Source organism: Diceros bicornis, chromosome 8, assembly GCF_020826845.1.
Source record: "Diceros bicornis minor isolate mBicDic1 chromosome 8, mDicBic1.mat.cur, whole genome shotgun sequence".
NCBI classification, from domain to species: Eukaryota; Metazoa; Chordata; class Mammalia; order Perissodactyla; family Rhinocerotidae; genus Diceros; species Diceros bicornis.
Window position 1 is genome coordinate 4002917 of NC_080747.1, and position 12586 is coordinate 4015502.

A 12586-nucleotide genomic window follows, 5' to 3' on the forward strand; every position below is an offset into this window, starting at 1 on the left:
TAGATTTTGAATTTTATCAAATGTCTTTTCAGCATTTTCGGATATGATCACATGATTTTTCTTCTTAGATCTATTAACATAGTCTAATATATTACTGGATTTTCTAATGTGTTAATGGATTTTCTAACATTGAACCACCTTTGCTCATCCACACACTTTTGGGAAATCACTGAACTCTGCAAAAAAATATGGGAAGTGGAATTTTAGAAACAAGCTCAACATAAACATAGTGCTTAAATTAGAAAAACAGAGCCATTTTCTCTCATTGTTCCTGATAGCATTTAAGCCTGATATCATGTTTTTTTGCCAGTACTTACAGGAGTCCCATTGGAATCAGTGGGAGTGTCACATTAAATGTAATTAGAGAAAAACAATTCACACAGAGAATCGGAATCTGTAAAGACCCAGAAGTGGAAATGTCTTAAAAAATCATTTTCTTGGAAGAAGGCAAAAAAAAAAAAAAAATGATTCAGTTGAGATGAGGCATCTAAGAGCTGCTTAAGCCTCACCATTTTCAATGAAGACCTGCCCACATCTCATTTCTCAGAAGCTGCTGTTGTCGTCATCCTCACCCTCAACCTCATCACCACCATCTTCAGGTAGTGTTAGCAATTACCTTTAACTCAGTGCTCGCTCTGCTCTGGAAACCAGGCTGAGCATTTTACATTATATGATTTAATCCTCAGAACCACTTTGTAAGCTTGGTAGTAGTATCTCCGTTTTACAGATGAGGAAACTGAGCCTCAGAGAAACTAAATAGATGGCCTAGAGCATACGGCTAGTAGGTGGCAGAGCTGGGACTCAAATCCGAACGCACGTTTCACCCTCTGTAATCGCCATGTTTGAGGATGGGCTACATGTCAGGCGTGGGGCCAGGAGTTTTACAGACCTTATCGTCTACGTAACAAGCACAACCATCCCATTTTACAGAGAGCAAACTGAGGCTCAGAAACATTAGGCAACTTATCTATAGTCATACAGCTGGTTAGTGGAGGTGCTGGGATTCGAGCCTAGGACCACCTGGCTCTAAGCCCAGGCTTCTCCTTTCCCCGGTGCCCTCTCCTTCCTCCATCTCCCACACACAAGGCTCAAATTCAGCAACACTCATAGTGCCCAGTATGCGACCATTTTTTTCAATAAAGAGTCCCAGGGGAAACTACTTAGTGGCACCGGTTTTTGTATGAATCATTTTTTTGTGTAAAGATGCACAACTTACTTATCATTGCCAAAAGATAAACACAGAAGGAATAAATACGTGCACAAATGAATGCAAAAGGAGCTCAATCATTTTATTATAGTCCAGAATCAGTAACGTCGATGGTGTAGGGACCTTTGGGACTAGCCAGTCTCATGCATGCATTCGCAGGAGGGAAAACTGAGGCCAAAGGAAGAGAAGAGACTAGCTTGAGCCGCACAGCAGGAGAGAACTAATGCCCACTTCCAAGGGCTAGTTCAGACAGCATGTGAGAAGGTAAATGCGTGAGTCGTCCGCAGAGGGAAGAGCTACAGAGATGGCTAGCGTGAGATGTTCTATGAGGACACAGCTTCAGGGTTTGTGGGGCAAGGGCACCTGTACCTATATTTTGTCACTGGTGGACTGGCTGGTCAGAAATCCATGTACGTGCCAACCTGTGGTTTTTAAAATTTTTCAATAGTGAATACAGCTTGGCGGCTTTGGTTGAACTGATTTAATCCACTTATGGGGCAAAAATGTGTGAAGTTCTCATCAATTCGGTGAGACTACTGAGGTGTATTAACAGGTGTCTCACCTACTGCACCAGCCCCTTCTCTCAACCCAAACAGGGACCAGGCCCCTTTTTATGGACCAAGACCTTCCGCCACCCCAATACTATTCACACAGGGCTAGATGCCTACTGAGGGCGGGGGATAAAGGCGGAGAGAATAGGCGCCCCTTGCAGCCCTGGGTCAATGGAGGTGGCTAGCGGAGGTGCTGGGCAGAAGGCTGCCCTTTGGACATCCATGTTTAAAACAGCCCAGGCCATAGTTGTCACAAGGCATTTACCCCCAGCAGAGTTTTCCCCTGCAGTCCTTTTCCTCTTCTCTCCTTGTGTCTCCTCCCCCCCGGCTGTCTTCTTCTCCTCTCTTCTCTGTCTGGGTGCCCCCACACATAGCTGCCAAGCCCTTCGTGTCCAGAGCAGTCCAGCTCCGTTGGTATCTCTGCCTCAGCCCCTCCTTCTATATCCAGAGGGTCTCTATAAACAAACCTGCTCTTCAAGGTGGCTTCCCAGACCAATATATGTGCTTTTCTCTTGGAGGGAGTTTTGAGGTTTGCTCTTAAAGCACTCTCTCCAGCTCTCTTCCTTTGCCTTGTGCTGCCCTGTGGAGAAGGGATGGGAGGGACCAGGCCTGGAGGCTGGCTGGATGCTTTGCCACAATTCCAGGAGAGATGCAAAGGCTGGGAGGAGGTGGCAGCAGGAGGCTGGGAGGACAGGGATTCCAGAGGGAGACTCACCAGGACCCGGTGATTGAGTGCAGGGGATGTGTTATTCTTTTAATGAGCGAGACCTGAGCATATAAATACCAAAGGGAAAGAGGCAGAGGAGGGAGGGATGGAGGGAGGGAAAAGAGGAAGAAAAACCAATAAGGACTAAAAGCACAATGCCTGCCAGGCACTGTTGTCGAAGATTTAAATCTTCCCACAACCCCATGAGATTAACTGAGTAATTCAACAGTTACTGAGTGCTTACTATGTGCACTCTTTTGGGATCTCGGGATACAACAGTGATGAAGACCAATAAAAATCTGGAACTTGCCTTCAATTTGGGGTGAAAGGAACAGGCAGACAATACATGTGTCGAGGGGGGATAAATGCTAAGGCAAAACATTAGAAGGACAAGGGGAGAGAGGGACAGCAGAGGGTGCTGTTTTATACAGAGTGGTCAGCGAAGGTGACGACTGCGTCAATCCTGGGGGATGAGAAGTCCCTTCTTTCATGGTGACAGGGAATGAAGGAGGAAAGGAAGGCTGGGACGCTGCTTAGTTTGTGGCAGAAATATGCTCAGCATAAGAGCAAGGTCTGGACAACTCATTTTAACCCTAAGTTGTTTCCAGTCAAATAACAAATACCCAGCCAGCGCATACTACGGAGCCAGGTACCTGTGGGTGCCAGGCAGATAAGTGTGAATCAAACAGGTCCTGCCCTGGAAGAGCTTGCTGTTGCGTGGGGGAGATAGAGCTGGAAATAGATCATGAGAGCACAGGGGGTTAGTGTAATAATATAGGGTGGGTTGTTCAAGCAGCAGTTCGATCATGGAGGAGGCAAAGATGCCTTCTTGGGGAGCTGAGACAGCCTCACAGAGGTGACATTTGAGCTGGGGCTTGAAGGATGAATAGGAGTTTGCCAGGTGGGAGCTTGAGCAGGAAAGGAACTTATATCTACTAGGTGCTTACTATGTGCTAGGAAATTTACATATGCTATCCATTTAATTCTCAGAAAACCCCAGCATAGTAGGGACTATACATAGTTTACTATTGTAGCTACTGAGGCTCAGAGAAGCTAAGAGACTTGTCCAAGGTCTTACAGGTGTTAGTGCTGAGTTTCAGGAGATGCTTGTCTTTACTCTCAAACTTATACTTTCTCTGAGACACTACACCACCATGTTTGCAAAGGCACCAAGCAGAGCAAGAGAATTACACTCTTGGGGCCAGCTGGGCAGTGGTTCTTTTCATATTGTACCACGTGCATGAAGGAGACTGAAGACAGGGCACCTCCGTCATGGTAGAGAGAGTCCATGGAAGTGGTTGTAGGTTTGGCAGGAGATGGATTGACAGGTTTTTTCCTCCTTTCAACTTCAAAAGACTGTTATCCCATTGTCTTTTGACTTCCATTTTTTCTGATGAGAAGTCATCAGTAATTCTTATTATTATTCCCCACAATATGATGTTAGTCTTCTATGGCTGCTTTTAAGATTTTTTTTTTTTTAATCATTAGTTTTCAGCAGCTGTGGTAGGCAGCCTCTGAGCCAACTTCCAATGATCCCGGCTTCCTGGTATTCTCGCCCCTGTGTGGTCCCCTCCCCAGTAGGGCTGGATCTACTGACTTGCTTTGAATAGAAGACAGCAAAGGTGATGGAATATCCCTCTTGGTATTTGGTTACGAAGCAACTGTGGCTTCCGTCTCAAGTGCTCTCTCACTCACTTGCTCTGAGGAGAGTCAGCTGCCGTGTTGTGAGTTGCCCAGTGTAGGGTTCACGTGGTGAGCACCTGAGGGGGGCCAAGAGCCGGGGAGGAACCATGTCCTGGGAACAGCCATATGAGTGAGCTTGGAAACAGGTCATCCCCCAGTCAAGTCTTCACATGAGACCACCGCCCCAGACAGCAGTTCGATGCAGCCTGTGAGAGACTTGAGCTGAGGCACCAGTCCAGCTGTGTTGGATTGCTGACTCACAAAAACTGAGATAACAAAGGGAAGTGGCTTTAGGCTGCTAGGTTTGGGGTAACCTTTTACACAGCAACAGATGACTAATGCAGTGGTCCCGAGGGCTCTCATTGCGTTGGTGCGCTGACATCACAGCCGCAGCTGGGCCCGGAATTCCCCCAGGTGCACAGTTGCCATAGATGATCTTTGCTCCCTTTAGGCCCCAGAATCTAGGAAGACTGCGTCAAAAGTGTCACAGAAATGCAGCTTAGCTTGGCATACAAATAGCTTGTAATTAAATGTTTTTCACAAGAGACTTGTTACTGGAAGAGTCTGGGAGGAGGTCTTGGTTCGCTAACCCCACCACATGGCCCTTCACGGTGTCGGACTAGGTCAGGATCTTCCACAAGGAGTGTTGGCCCAACTCTTGGAGCAATAAACCCTGATTTATTTTCCCATTGAGTGAACACTCTTTCTACGTGAGAAGGGCTGTGGTGGCAAAGAGGGATTTCTCCTATTTTCTGAGTTTCCAAGAAGTCCTAAAGTTTCAGTTTCATATAGAGAAAAACTTTCTACTAATCAGAGCTGTGAAACCATGTTCATTGGGTGGTGAGTTTCTTGTTAGTGGACGTAAGCCCAAATACGATGACCACTGATGAGGGAGAGTCAGGATAAGTTTGTTAATTTGACAAACATTTGTGCAATGCTTATATGCTTCAGCTAGGAATTCTGTAAGTAACAGAAAAATTGGCTAACCGTGGCTTATGCAAATAAGGGATTTGTTTTTCCTACGTAATAGAGAATCTGGAGGTAGGTGCTTCTTGGTCTTGATCCGGTGGTTTGAGTGTGGAAGAGTCAGAATCTCTCTGATTCTGACTTTGCTCATGGTTGTGTGCTGGCTGCTGCAGCTCCAGACAGCACATGTTCAAGGTAATAATCCATGCTGCTGAGGAAAAGCAGTATTGGCTGTGTCTGCTTCTTTTCCCAGAAAGTAACGTCTTCCCCAGAAGCCAGTGATGTGCCGGTAAATGTTCAATTACTGGTGTTCTGACGGACAGGAGGAGGGAAGAGAGTCCTGATGTGTAGCAGTTACCAATTTGTGTGGTATAAATTGTCCTATCTCATCTGATCTCAAGGTACCAACAAGACATGGCTGGCTTTGGACATGGGAAGAGACGTCAGTAGCACCCCATTCGATAGTATTCTATCATACAGTTACAGTAGACGTAACATCCTCAATAGCATAGATGATTGTAAACTGTGGTAAAATAATTAGGAGGTAATGAATTTTTAGTATTTATTATCTTTGTTTTTAATACAGCTTTTAATTGTTATATAATTTAACTTTTAAGTAATGACTGTGTTTAACAGCGGACTTGTAAAATTTCTGAACAGTGAGCAATCAGCTGTCCTGGTCTGGTCCCAACTGGCTCCAGGACACACTGCTAGAAACCTTTCAGCCACCTTCCCCTATGTCTCACTGGCCAGGACCGTGTCACATGGCCACCTCGGGCTGTATGGGAGGCTAGGCAGGAAGGAACTATTCTGGGCTCTATAATGGGACCTGGCCAGGGAAAAGGGGGCTGGGAAGGACTGACTGTGCTGGGCACAGCGATGAGCAAGACAGGTTCCATTTCTCTTCTCATGGAGCTTTCATGGTAGCGGCAAGGGAGAGATTCTAAACAAATAAGTGTCACTGTGATGAATGCCAGGAAGAAGTACAGGGTGCTAGGAACGTGTGAACTGCGGAGGGGACCTAGTATTCGCTTTTTATTTTTTCATAACAAATAACCACAAATGTAACAGCTCAACACAATGCACGCATTTCTTAAGTCGGTTGCTGTGAGCTGGAGTTTGGCACATTTCAGCTGGGTCCTCTGCTCTGGGCTGACCAGGCTTCACTCAGTGTTTTGTCTAGGCTGCATCCTCACCTGGAGGCTCAACTAGGGAAGAATTCACTTCCCAGCTCGTTCAGGTTGATGCCAGAATTCATTTCCACAGGGCTGCGTGACTGCAGGCCAGCTTTTTGCTGGTCGTCCACTGGAGGCTGTCCTCAGGTCCTACAGACCATCCGCCAGGTGGGCTTCTCCAAAGGCCCCCTGACAGCATGGCCGGCGACTGCTTCAAAGCCTGTAAGTGGAACCTCTCTCTCTAGTCTGTTAGGACGAATTCTGAAGCAATGTGACGTGACCATGGGAGTGACATCGTGTCACCTCTGCCACATTCTAACAGCTAGAAGCTGTCACAGGCTGTGCCTGCACTCACAGTGGGGGGCTCGCACAAGGGCGTGACTCACTGGGGGTCACCTGGATGTGTGTCTGCCGTAGTTGTACTTGGTGCGGGGGTGGCCCTGAAGCCTTCCTGGGGAAAATGACATTTAGGGTGGGACTTCAGGGGTCAGTAGGAGTTGACCAGGCACAGGGAGAAAAGCGTGTCAGGCAGGGGGCAACTGTCCAAAGCCGGAAGCTTGGAATGGGGTCCTCTGTCCTAACTACTTCCCTCCCTGAGATTTTGTTTTCCTGATCTGAGTACATCCCCAAACCACACTGGGGCCTGGCTGGAGAGAGGTAGGGAAGTGTCTTATGTTCAAGGAGGAATTTGTTTGGCACATCAGATTGGAAGCCAGGCTTTCAGTGGTGTGCGTGTGTGCGTTAGTGCATATGTGTGAGTGTGTGTGTGCAGGGAGATGGGGAGGGGGTCTACCCTAGTCAAGACCTTATCCATTTACCCATCCATCTACCAGCTTTCCCTGAGTGCCTTCAGGGCGCGAGGCCCTGTTCTGTGCACAGAAATGAATCAGAGTCAGGCCCCTGCCTTGTCCTAGAAGGGTCACACTTCACTAGGGGTGGGGGAAAACCACTCAGACAGAAAACTCCAGCTGATGTTGTAACGGAGGTGGCAGTGCAGGCTATGAGAATGCAGAGAAGGACTGCATGCAGGGGTGAGGGAAAGGAAGCACTCAAGGATGATTTCAGATTTTAACCTGAGCAGCTGTGTGGACGGAGAGGCCATTTATTGAGTAAGAGAAGAATGTGCTGCAGCAGCTTGGGGGCCAGTGAATAAAGCACTTTGTCTGGGCCATGAGAGGTTTGAGATGCCTCCTAGGCATCCAGCTGGGGATCCTGGAGAGGTCAGGACTGGGGATACGGATCTGGCAGTCACTCCAGTATGTGGATGGTGTTTAAAGCCTGGGAGAACATGACTGAGAGAGGGTCCGTGGCGAATAGAAGGGCATCTGGCTAGAGCCATGGGCCATCCTAACACCCCAGCACATAGAGGTTGGGCAGAGAAGGGGTGGATCCTGGAGACTTGAAGAGGAGTAGCTAGTGGGATAGAGAAAAACCCAGATTGCAGGGTCAGATGATGCCAAAAGATGAAATACGATGAGGACAGAGGTTTTAAAGATGATTGGTGCTTGGATATATGGGGGTGACAGGAGGGCAAAGGAGGACATTTCAGGTTGGAAATAGCAAACCGGAAAGAAGCCACAAAAGCTTTGAGGTAGGAGAGGAAAACAGCCTGGTCCTGGGCTCCTTCATCATGCGTTAGTGACCCCGAGAAATCTCTGGTCCTGTTTGACCGAGCTCCTTAAGGGAGGGCCAAGTTTGCTTCTACTCCACTCCTAACGCACACCGTACGTGCTGCGAAAATGTTTGTTGAATGAATAAAAGCTCAACAAGTGAATGGGACTATGAGACTTGGAGCTGCAGGTGATCTCGCTCTTTGGGCCTCAGTTTCCCTTTCCGTAAAGAAGGCCAACCCTACAAACCTAAGTTCTGGGTTTGGAATGAACACGCCCTGCTGGCTGGATTCCGAGTGGACGTTACGCTCGGCCTTCCCGGATTGGGCCCGACTGGTCCGCGGATGCGGCCGCTGTCAGTCCGGCCACCCCGCGGGACCCTCACCCCGCCCCGCCCCGCCCCACCTCCCTTTGTTTCTCCCGGCCCCGCCCCCTCCTCGCAGCTCGCTCCCCATTGGCCGGGGGGCGGGCCCTGAGCGCCGGGCGCCGCCGGGGGCGGGGCTGAGGGGCCGCGGGCGGGGCGAGTGCGCCTGCGCAGTGCCCCAGCCCGGCCGCAGCCCTGCGCCGGCTGCTGCTCCGCGCGGACCCGAGCCCGAGCCGGACGGAGACGGGCTGAGGCGGCGGCGAGGCGGCCCCGCCCCGGGGCTCCATTGTTGCGGCGGCCGCGGCTCTGCCGGCTGCTCGGCTCCGCTCCTCGGTCCCGGCGCCGCCGGCAAGGAGCGAGCGCTGCGGAAGCGGCGGCCTGAGGTGAGGCGGCGGCGGCGGAGCCGGGCCGGGCGGGGGTCCCGGGGCCGGGCGGGGTCCCCAGGTGGGCAGGGGTCCCGGGCCTGGCGGGCGGGGGACCCAGGGCGAGGTGCCAGCCGGGCGGGGGTCCAGGGGCCGGACGGGGGTTTCAGGGGCCGGACGGGGGTTTCAGGGCAGGCTAGGGGCCAAGGGGTCAGACGAGTTCCCGGGACCGGGCAGGGGTCCCCAGGTGGGCAGGGGTCCCGGGCCGGGCGGGCGGGGACCCAAGGCGAGGTTCCTGGCCGGGTGGGGATCTCGGGGCCGGGCGGGGGTCCAGGGCCCGGGCGGGGCTCCTGGAGCCGGGCAGGGGTCCCTGGGCCGGGTGTGGCAGGTCCGAGGGGGCCGCGGGGTCGCCGCCCGAGGTGACGGGGCCGCCCTGAGCGCCAGCGGGATGGGGCCGGGGCCGGGACTGAGCGGCTGTCGGCGCCTGGGCGCCCGGGCATTGTCTCGGCCTCGGGTGGAACCGAGGGGGCTCTGTGCCTGCGTGAATCCGCGCGGGGGTCCTGGTCACCCTGAGGGGGGCACTGTCTCGGCCCCCACTCCCCCGTGATGCAGCTGGTTCCCCGTGTGTCGCCGGGGGTGGCTCTGCGTGGGCCCCGCGCGTGGGGAATCCCGGCCACCCTGCGAGTGGGAGGCTTTCTGTCCCCGCTCGCGCCGTGGTGTGAGTGGTCCCCTGTGTCTCCTGGAGGTGACTGCGTGGACCCTCGATCGTGGGGTCCTGGGCACCCTGAGATGAGGGCTCTTTCTCGCCACTCCCCCCACGACTGGTTCACTGCGTGTTGTGTGTCACCGAGGGTGGCTGCGTGGACCCGCGCGCGTGGTGTCCTGGCCAGCCAGAGCCCCGGCCCTCCCCCCGCGGCTTGTCGGGGTGTGATCCCGCCCCTGGCGCGCCCCCTGGTGTGCGTGTGCGGGTGTGTGTGGGGGGTTCCGAGTGTCGAGGGGTCCTTGTGCGGGTCGCGGCGTCCGTCGAGGCGTAGCGGGCTGCGCGGGGGGCGCAGTTGGCCTGGTGGGACCGCCGACCCGCTGTTTTATTTATTGCCTTAGTTGCCAAGTGAGCAGAAGCGGGGAGCGCGCCGCCGGGCTGCCCCTGTCCCCGGCCGCGACCCCGGGGAGCGCGGGGCTGTCACCGCGCCCGGGGACCGCGCGTCAGGCCGCCGCGTTTCCTGCTCCGGCGCTGGGCTCGGCCGGCGGGAGCCGGCGCTGATTGGAGGCAGCCCAGCCCCTCTGCCCGGCACTTCTTGATTTCTTCCGTTAGGGCTGGGAAGAAAAAAAATCTGGAAAGCCAGATTTAACTTTGCTGCTCTCGGCGCCTGGAGAGCGGAGGAAACTCTCCCAAGAATTTGGCGGGCTGGAAAATGCGTTTGAAGGAGGAGAATCCACACCCACGGAATGAGCCAAGGCGGTTAGAGTTAGAGGTCAGGTTTACTAAGGGACAGCAAGGGTGAAGTTGTGGGTGGGGAAACTCAGATTTCAGCCTGAAGTCAAGACCTGATGCTGCTCGGCAGGGTCTGGATCTCTCAGCCACTTCTGTAAAGTGGAGTCATTCATTTACCCTCTCATACAGCTTTTTAAAACACCTATTATGTCCCAGGATGATTCTCTTCCCTGAGGGATGCAAAGTCGAGCAAGACAGTCCTTCCCTTTTAAGAGTGTTCTGGTCCAAGACAAAAGACTGAGCTGTAGGCACAAGTGGCTCTAATATCCAGACTGAAGTTTTTTGTGAACAAGATGGTATATAAATAACAGGAATACAAGACGAAAATGTGGGAATAACTGCAGCTGTCATTGTTGGAAAGTCCAGACTACATGCAGGCCCTTCCTTATTTGCCTTCTCCCTCTGGACTCTTCCCCTCTCCCCCCTGCGCCCAGCTGGGTCATTCTAGCTCCTGTTACCTGTTCTTATGGTCTCAGCTTAGGTGACCTTTGCTCTCTGGAGCCTTCCCTGAAATCCTTGTGTCCTGTCCTCTGAGAGCCGTGGTCTTCGAAGACTGAGTGGTCAGCCATAGTGCAGCCTGATAAGTGCTCTGATAGAGGGGAGCACTTGTACCCAGAGCCAGGGAGAGGTGTCTAAATGAGAGGTCCTTTTTCTCTCCCGCCGGTCCAGGTGTTTCCTGTGATTTAATCTGCAGTGCTTCAACTCTCCTAAGGGTTTCTAGGTTAATATTTGCTGTTATTTCCTAGTGTTTGCTGCACAGCTTGAAGGACTTGATGAGGATTTATTGGGTCTCATTCTGCCTGTAGAATTAACTTACATTTTGTTCCTGCAGAGCCAACCCCTCTGGGCTTTGATTTCCTCACCTTGAGGGTGTTAAACGAGGTAAGAACCTTCTCAGTCCTAAACTTGCAGTTCTTTCAACCAAATATAGCAGAGGAAAGTTCTCTGAGTGGCAGTGGTATAAATAATCAAGATCTTTGAAAATGTAGCTTCTAAAGTGGAAGTTCTTTTTCTTTTCAGAGTTTAGTTGCGTAAGTGTGTATTTTGTCTCAGAGTTAAAGACCAGAGTCTATGATGGAAACTTAAGCAACTTTTTGATATTGTCTTGCATAGTCTTCATAATTATGTCTTACTTGCAACATCTGTGCTATATCAAATTGGTTTGATGTTTTCTTTAATGAAGTTGTTGGATGCAGAGCTCTTGTCAGGGGCATTTCGCTGATCTTTTGAGTGTCATATGAAGTCGGCCAACTGTGGGTTTCTGTATGTCCCAGTCTCTAACAGAGATTTTATTCTGGGGAGTCTGAAATAAATGGAATTTTGGGAGTGCCTTGAGTAGGTGTACGTGGCTTTGTATAATGGTTTAAAGCGTAGTTTAAAATGATTACTTGCAAAAAATTGCATCATATGTTAAATGACCTATAAGGAAGCTCCAATTCTAAGGGATATAGTAATTAATCCATTAAAATAGTAATATCCCTTCCAATTTATCCTTTTGGTGAGATGGGAATTTGGCGTGCTCGATTTTCTTAGAGCCGCATGTCTCTGTCTGTAGCAAAGATGCACAATTTTGTCTGCGATTCTTATTTGGATGATTACAGGGATTAAAAATGGAAGATAGCTGTTTGGTCAAGTACCGATGCTAATAAACTACAGTTTTTACTTAACGCAGTAGGATTTTTGTCTTTATTTTGGTTTGCAGTCTTTCCTTAATTTTTTTTAAGAAAGTGCTTTATTACATGTTCCACATGGTTTGTTTTGTTAGGGATCTTATTTTAGGAGGGGACTTCAGAAACTCAGCTGGATTTTCTTTGTGGTTTTCTTAGATTGTATTAATGTTTTCACTGAAACTTAACCACTTAATGCTTGTTGTACGAGAGTATTATTTGTTTTGTAGCAGGCCTGATTTTTATATGGATTAAATGAGAAGGAGTCTTTCATGGGAGGGAATGCCTGGGGATGGAGAAGATAGAGTTGGAATTCTACGTTTCAAAATTGTCCTCTAGTTCTTCACTGAAGAAAGAGAGTAAACCTTGCTCTTCCCTGGGGGCCCAAACAGAGAGCTTAATCCACCCCCCCAAGTACTCCTTGGTTTAATGTCATTGTTGTGGTGGCCCAGAGATTTGATGTGGCTGTTAGGAGACCCATGCTCTAAGGAACAGTTGGTGCTTTCCTTTTTTTTAAGATTATGATATTCTATAAATCACCTTTTTCCTTTGAGTATTATTTGCCTGGAACTGGAAGTTCAGAGATAAATTTTTCTTTTTCTTTTTTTTTTTTTGTGAGGAAGATCAGCCCTGAGCTAACATCCATGCTAATCCTCCTCTTTTTGCTGAGGAAGACCGGGTCTGAGCTAACATCTATTGCCAATCCTCCTCCTTTTTTTCCCCAAAGCCCCAGTAGATAGTTGTATGTCATAGTTGCACATCCTTCTAGTTGCTGTATGTGGGACGCGGCCTCAGCATGGCCG

General features: G+C 50.5%; 1 protein-coding gene across 4 annotated transcripts in view; it reads left to right on the forward strand.

Moving 5' to 3' along the window:
- Positions 1-8519: 8519 nt before the first annotated feature.
- Positions 8520-12586, forward strand: part of AFAP1 (actin filament associated protein 1) — a 157604-nt gene continuing 153537 nt past the window's right edge. For 2 of the 4 annotated variants that reach the window (XM_058546663.1, XM_058546660.1), the window contains exon 1: positions 8520-8645. The gene's annotated coding sequence lies outside the window, so the exon portion shown is untranslated. Of the gene's footprint in view, positions 8646-9948; positions 10999-12586 lie in introns of those variants that run through there. The other 2 variants (XM_058546661.1, XM_058546662.1) reach the window with 2 other exon arrangements.